The 7786-nt window shown below is 34.0% G+C and overlaps 1 pseudogene; it reads left to right on the top strand.

Moving 5' to 3' along the window:
• The first annotated feature begins 497 nt into the window (after positions 1-497).
• Positions 498-6274, top strand: LOC109182138 (annotated as a pseudogene).
• Positions 6275-7786: the final 1512 nt, after the last annotated feature.

Below are 7786 nucleotides of genomic sequence, written 5' to 3'. Positions count from 1 at the left end.
ACTATAATTTCAGAATCTATGAACTAAAATTCCATAATCTAATCTATGAACTAAAAATTTCAGAATGAATGAACTAAAATTTTCAGAATCTATGAACTAAAATTTCAGAACCGATGAACTACAATTCTAGAATTGATGAACTATAATTCCAGAATCAATGAACTAAAATTCCATAATCTATGAACTAAAATTCCAGAATGAATGACCAACATAATGCTGTTGCTGAGAATCGAACCTGAATATTTTTTTAAGGGGAGACACGCGTTTTTAATAAAACGACGTCGTTTTTGCATCCGTATGCAAGTTGTTGCCTTCATTCCAAGACAAAAAAAAAAAAAAAAAAACAATAATATCGGTCAACAGCTCATTACAATTTTAAAATTAAGGAAAAAATAAAGTATTGGTTAAAACCTAAGCTATTAGTATGCGGCCTGAATTTGATTAGTATGTATACGAAGACATATATATTATTAAATATATCCACGGCCGCCTATATATAATTCAATTCATGCCAATTCGATCAAATTAAAGAGGGGGAGGTGAGATAAGTGAAAAAGGAGTCCGGCCGGGCGGCAGTGCACAGAGTAGAGTTACGTTGAAAGCTAAGCTGCTCTGCTAGGATGGCTAAAATAGAGTTGTTGTTGTTGTTGTTGTATTTGATTGTTGCATTGATGATTTTGGGAGTAGGTGGAGAGGGTGCAAGCTTAAGGATAGAGATGAGTAGACGAGAAAGGGAGGCGGACCGGGTTACGGGACTTCCTGGACAACCGCCGGTGGAATTCAAGCAGTACGCGGGATACGTGACAGTGAACGAGACGCATGGAAGGGCTCTATTCTATTGGTTCTTCGAAGCCACCAAAACCCCCCACAATAAACCTCTCCTCTTGTGGCTTAATGGAGGTATATATCTATCTATCTATCTATCTATCTATCTATATGTATGTATATACGTATTCCCCGCTATACAAACATAGCTAGCTAGTTCCCGCCACCGGCCCCACCTTTAAATTATCCTTCGATCATTTTTTTAATGAAATTGAAAACCTGATCAGCCTGCAATTTCATCTACTATAAGGAATTGAAATTAATTATGTCAAAATAAAATATAATCGTCATATCGAATTAATAACATACCCATATATATCATAATTGTTCTTATAATTTTATTTTTTATTTTAATATATATATATATATATATATATATATATATAGCGGAGCGGATGAAGAATTGTAGTTATGATTGTAACGTCAGATTCAACATGTATAGTCCCTCCCAGGCCACATGCAGGGAGACAGACAATTGTAATTAAGGATGTCATCCAAAGTCAATTATTATTTAATGTGAGAGTTTTTTGCACTTTTAGTCCCACGACTATAGTGGCATTGGCAGAATTGATCCACGACTTTTGGACCTTGCAATTTTAGTCCACGACTATTGATTTTTTTGCAAAAATGGTCCTTCCGGCCACTTTTCCGTCAAAATTTCACAGGAAAAAAAAATTCTCCATTTTTAGCCGGGTTAAAATTGACATTTTACTTATCTCAAAAAATTAAAAGAAAAAAATTGATATTTGACTACATCCAATATTACTGGGCTACATACTACTATCCCAGGCGGCGGAGTTCCTGGAGCAGGCAGGGCTGTCAGTAAGCGGCGGAGCGGCCGTGGCGTTCCCCGGGCTAGTTGGGTTATCCGGCAGCAACATTGGAGTCGTACATGTACTCCGCTGCCTGGGGCAGTAGTATGTAGCCCAGTAATATTGGATGTAGTCAAATATCAATTTTTTTCTTTTAATTTTTTGAGATAAGTAAAATGTCAATTTTAACCCGACTAAAAATAGAGATTTTTTTTTTTCCGGTGAAATTTTGACGGAAAAGTGGCCGGAAGGACCACTTTTGTAAAAAAATCAATAGTCGTGGACTAAAATTGCAAGGTTCAAAAGTCGTGGATCAATTCTGCCAGTGCCACTATAGTCGTGGGACTAAAAGTGCAAAAAACTCTTTAATGTGAAGTCACATTTGTTACTATTCTAAATGGGTGGTCATAAGATAAATCTGGTGAGAGGGATATAGATTCTTTGGATTGAGAATGTTTGAGAAAGTATAGAACTTTGCTTTGTAAAGAATCATGTGTTAAAAAAAAAAAAGAGTTTGAATAATACAACTAATGTATATGTTTTCAAAAAAAAATAAAAAATACAACTAATGTATATCATTTAATTACTAGTTTGGGTGATATGAATGGCGGTGCACTCTTGTCCCTTCAGAGAGGTCGGAAGTTCAAATCCCTTTTCGTATGGAAAGAAAGAAACAAAAAGAAAAGCATTAATTTTTTTTTTATGGTTTTAACGAAATCGGGTCCACCATAAAACGGGTATAATACTATAGAACAGAAGTAGAAAAATAGTAGTTTTATTGCTTGGGGCGCTAAGCCCAAAATGGTATGTACAAAGTCCGAGATATGGGACAAAATAATAAATAAATAATACAAGTTATAACCATAATAATAATAGACTAAGAATAATATCCTACCCTGGTGTATGGGTTAAAGGTTAGGACCACAAACCACTAAGCTAGAGAGGTTATTATGATCTAAGGGATGATGACTTAAGAGGAATTAATGGTGAATAATATCGTACTATACCCTGGTGTATGGGTTAAAGGTTAGGACCACAAACCAACAAATTAGGGAGGTTATTATGATCTAAGGGATGCTGTCTTAGGATGAATTAATGGTGCCTTATATAGAGTAGAGACCTTCCAGATGGTTGACAAATGTACGTCATCGATTAGTATTCATTCTTGGCCACACTTGTGTCTCCTCACAACTAACTTTGCTTCCTGCACACTTCCTATACATAACTAAAGTTTCTTGTCCTTTAATGCACAAGATAAATAGTAGCTTGGTGAGTTGGGGTGTGTGTTGCTTTGTGGAAGTTGTAAGTTTGATACCCCTTGATAGCACATCCTTTAATATTTTGCTCCATACTTCATTATTCACCGCTTGCAATAAAAATGAGTCCCTCACTTGGGCCATGATTTTTTCAATAAGATGGACTCCCATGGACCCATGCCCATCAATTTGTAGACATATGTTAGTTATAGTTGGACCACATTTGACTAATCAACATTAATAATTCAATCCACGCACAATTAATAATATTAAATAGTTGTGGAACATCTGTGTCGAAGTGTCAAACAATTGAATTTCTGTCTCTAGCTTAGCTTGCTGTCAATTTTACATACTGAACTATATATTTGACTCTACAGTCCACAATAATAATAATAATAATAATAATAATAATAACAATATCTCTAGGTGGCCTAGTGGTCAAACAATAAACTCATCATTCATTTTTGACACTAAAACTATATAGTATTTGTCTTTAATAATTAGTTTTAACTTTTAATTTATACACATGCATGCATTAAACAATCTTTTAAATTCGATTCCTAGCTAGTTAGTCTATTCATTTTTCTAAATCATTAAAAAAATTAAAACAACATATAATATAAATTAAGTCAACTTACCGGATAAAATTGAACGAGGTAGCTAGATATATAGTTTGCCCCCTATACTAGCTAATTAATTATATATGAAAAGGATTGTTTGTAAATTAAATAATAATGATATATATATATATATATATATATATATATATATATATATATATATATATATGTGTGTGTGTGTGTGTATATATATATATATGTGCAGGGCCAGGGTGTTCATCAGTAGGGTACGGCGAAGCAGAGGAGTTAGGGCCATTCTTCCCACAAAAAGGAAAGCCTGAGCTCAAGTTCAATCCTCACACTTGGAACAAAGGTATATATATATACATATATATGTAGAGTTTAGCTAATTAATATAATGTATAATAATTATGTGTTGGTGCAGCTGCGAACTTGCTGTTTGTGGAGTCCCCTGTGGGTGTGGGATTCTCATACACAAATACTAGTCGTGATCTCAAGGAGCTGGGCGACAGCATTACTGGTAATTAATTACGAATATATATGGTAGCTGGATGTGGCATGCAATTAATTAAAATTTGAATTGTACCGTACCGTGTTGGATCAGCCAAGGATTCGTACGTGTTTCTAGTGAACTGGTTTAAAAGGTTCCCACAATTCAAGTCCCATGATTTCTACATTGCTGGAGAAAGTTATGCAGGTATGTATGAATATATATGTACACCACATACAACATCTCATCTCAATCATCTGAATTAATTTTGTTGTTCATATATACTAGCTACTCGATCTTATATATATAATAAAAATTCAATTCACTACGTCAGGGCATTATGTTCCACAGCTGTCAGAGCTCATCTTTGACAACAACAAACTTGTCTAGAAAGAGGATTATATAAATTTCAAGGGATTCATGGTATGTTTGTATGTATGTAATTATTAAGAGTAGCATGCATATATAAGATTAAGATAGTCCTTTGCTTTTACGGATGGGAGTATTAATTAAGTAATAATATATGCAGATAGGGAATGCCCTGATGGACGATGAGACAGATCAGACAGGAATGATAGACTATGCATGGGATCATGCGGTGATTTCAGATGGTCTATACCGTGACATAAAAGCCACATGCAATTTCAGTGTTTCAAAGCCTTCAAATTCATGCAACACCTTCCTTAATAACTACTTCCACGTTTATGACATCATTGACATGTACAGCTTGTACACTTCCACCTGCCCAGACTCCAACTTTAGCACCACACCTGCGCATCATGTTCCTGTTCCTATTATACGAGGCCTCGCTCCTCTACTGTTTTCCTATTTCGTATGTACCATGCATGTATTATATACATATTATGTATATGCAATTATATATGCCAATAATAATAAAATATAATGTACGTAGGATGGGTGGCACAAGAGACCAACGGGCTATGACCCATGTGCGTCGGACTATACAGAGGTGTATATGAATCGTCCTGATGTTCAGAAAGCTCTTCATGCCAATACCACTGGAATTCCCTACCCATGGACTCACTGCAGGAGGTATACATAATATATTATGATAGCTTAGCTTAGCTTAGCTAAGCTAGTAAAATATAATATATCACGCACCTTTAATTTAATTTAATTAATACTGTATGTATATGTAAATATGTAATTAATTACGTCTGAATTCTAAAATTTGATATATATATATATATATATATATATATATATATATATATATATATATATGATGGATGTATGAATATAATGGGTACTCACTAGCTCACTCGATCAGTGACAACACCACATCGTGGGGCGACGCACCAGCTTCTATGCTGCCTACAATCAACAAACTAATAGCTGGTGGTGTCCGTGTTTGGGTATACAGGTAACGACTTTATTATGTATATATATATATATATATATATATATATATATATATATATATATATATGCTGCATGTAATTATATATGCCCCATTAATTAAGTAGGAGTTACCTTAGTCAGGTTGGATCTTCACCAATTTTGAATTGATATATTTATTTACAAATCTAGGGTGATGTTCAAATGAGAATCCGGCCTCCGGCCAGCATGCATCTCATGAGAATTTGCGAATTAGTACATCAATATCATATTTCAGTGCACAATTTACCCCTGAAATAATTTTTGTGCATTTATGTCGATTCGCAGGTTCTCATTTGATCATTAATCTACAAATCTATCTATTTATCTCTTAACTTTTTAATTATTCATTAACGTACAGTGGAGATACTGATGGAAGAATTCCAGTGACTGCAACAAGGTATACGTTGAAAAAACTGGGATTGAACATCATCCAAGATTGGACTCCTTGGTACACTGACAACAAACAGGTAGGTTAATTTCAAATTCAATTTGTTGGGACTTGGGAGAAGAAGAAAAACAAGCTAAGGTTAATTTCAATTCCAACTTAACCACAATATTATATTCAATTCGTTTATTTATTACAGTACTTGATAGCGCAGCTATAATTAATTAATTAATTAATGGGTACGTATGTTTGTTGTTTCAGGTTGGAGGGTGGAGTATAGAATATGAAGGATTTGTATTTGTGACAGTAAGAGGAGCTGGGCATCAAGTTCCCACCTTCAAGCCAAAGCAAGCACTTCAGTTACTCACCCACTTCTTGGCCAACCACACTTTGCCATCTTCACCTTATAATTAATTTGCATTTACCCAAACCAATCAATTTTATATAAATATATATAAAATAATTACGTATCATATCGGACTATTATTTGTTTTGTTGCCAACTACTTGAATGTAATTTAATAAATAAATCAGGCATCAAATTTATTCTTTCAAAAGGCTGAACCCCACACCCCGGTGACTGCGCACAAGGAGCCCCTCTCAATTTATTCTTCCAAAAGACTGAACCCCACACCCCGGCCCGACAGAGCAGTGACTGCGCACAAGAGCCCCTCCTCTCATTTTAAGAGGTTCCTCTCATTTTAAGAGGTTGCTCTCACACTGCCGCCCTCTCATTTTAAGAGGTTGCTCTCACACTGCCGCTGGTGAGACTCGATCCCTGGTCATTCTTCCAAAGTTTCACCTCTATGACCAGTTGAGCTACCCATGCGGGCAAATATTCAATATTTTACCATTCTTCCAAAGTTTCAAATTTATATTTATATATATAATAATCATTATTTTACTATTTCGTATTAATTAATTTACCATTCTATGAAGTCCCTATATTATAGTATTTTATTCAATTTAGTCCTTTAGTCCCCTACTTTAAAAAGTGATCAAATTAAAGACGATAGTCAACGGTGTTAATATTATTGTTAACTTAACTTATGTGGTACTGACATCATTACTGTCACATCATGTTATTTATATTTCAACTCATATATTATTTTATAAATATTTAAAATTAATTATTTTTACCACTAATATATTACATTAATATGTACAAAAAAATAATAATTACAAGGATGCTGACATCAAGTGTCCAAATCTCATTAGGAACATGATTGTAATTATTTATTTTGTGAATACTAATTTAATATATTGGTAGTAAAAAATAATTAATTTTAAATATTTATAAAGTAATAAATAAGTAGAAATATGAACATCATGATGTGACAATGATGATGTCAGTGCCACGTAACTTAAGTTAACGGTAATATTAACACCGTTAACTATTGTCCTTAATTTCACCACTTTTTAAAATAGAGAGGCTAAATTGAATAAAATGCTATAGTACAGGAACTTCGTAAGTACTTTGATCGACAAAATCTGGTCAATTTTGAGTGACCGAAACTGAAATTAAATTATCAAAAATAGAATATGAGGATCAGAGGACACTAGTTCCTCTTGACACTGGTGGTTAGAGTAAGACAATTCTATCAGATAGGTCAAGAGTTCAAAACTAGTACTAGGGGGGAAGGAAGAGAAAAGAGAGTAGAGGTATTCTAAAATACCTCCCCCCTCTACCTTTTTTAGTCTACTCCGTATTATATATGGGATCAGGTGCGGTGATCAGCTTTTGTGAAAGATGAGGTTTAATATCAACCCTTGATATAACCGATCAAATTTAAGGTGCATGATTTTTGTGTTTAAGGTGCGTGATTTCTGTAATGTATCCTTAATGTGCGTCAGTTGTTGAAACTTAAGATGTGTCGGTCTAAAACTTTAAGTTCGTGATTTTCCTTCTTAAGGTGTATGGTCTGTGTGCTTAAGGTGCGTTTTTTTTTTTTTTTTTTCTTAAGTGCGTTATTTTCCTTTTTAAGATGCATGATTTTCCTTATATATATATATATATATAAACAATATTCAAGAAAT

This window comes from Ipomoea nil, unplaced genomic scaffold, assembly GCF_001879475.1.
Source record: "Ipomoea nil cultivar Tokyo-kokei standard unplaced genomic scaffold, Asagao_1.1 scaffold1043, whole genome shotgun sequence".
In the NCBI taxonomy this organism is placed as follows: domain Eukaryota; kingdom Viridiplantae; phylum Streptophyta; class Magnoliopsida; order Solanales; family Convolvulaceae; genus Ipomoea; species Ipomoea nil.
Note: the sequence above shows the minus strand (reverse complement) of the source record. Positions and strands in the feature narration are given on the sequence as shown.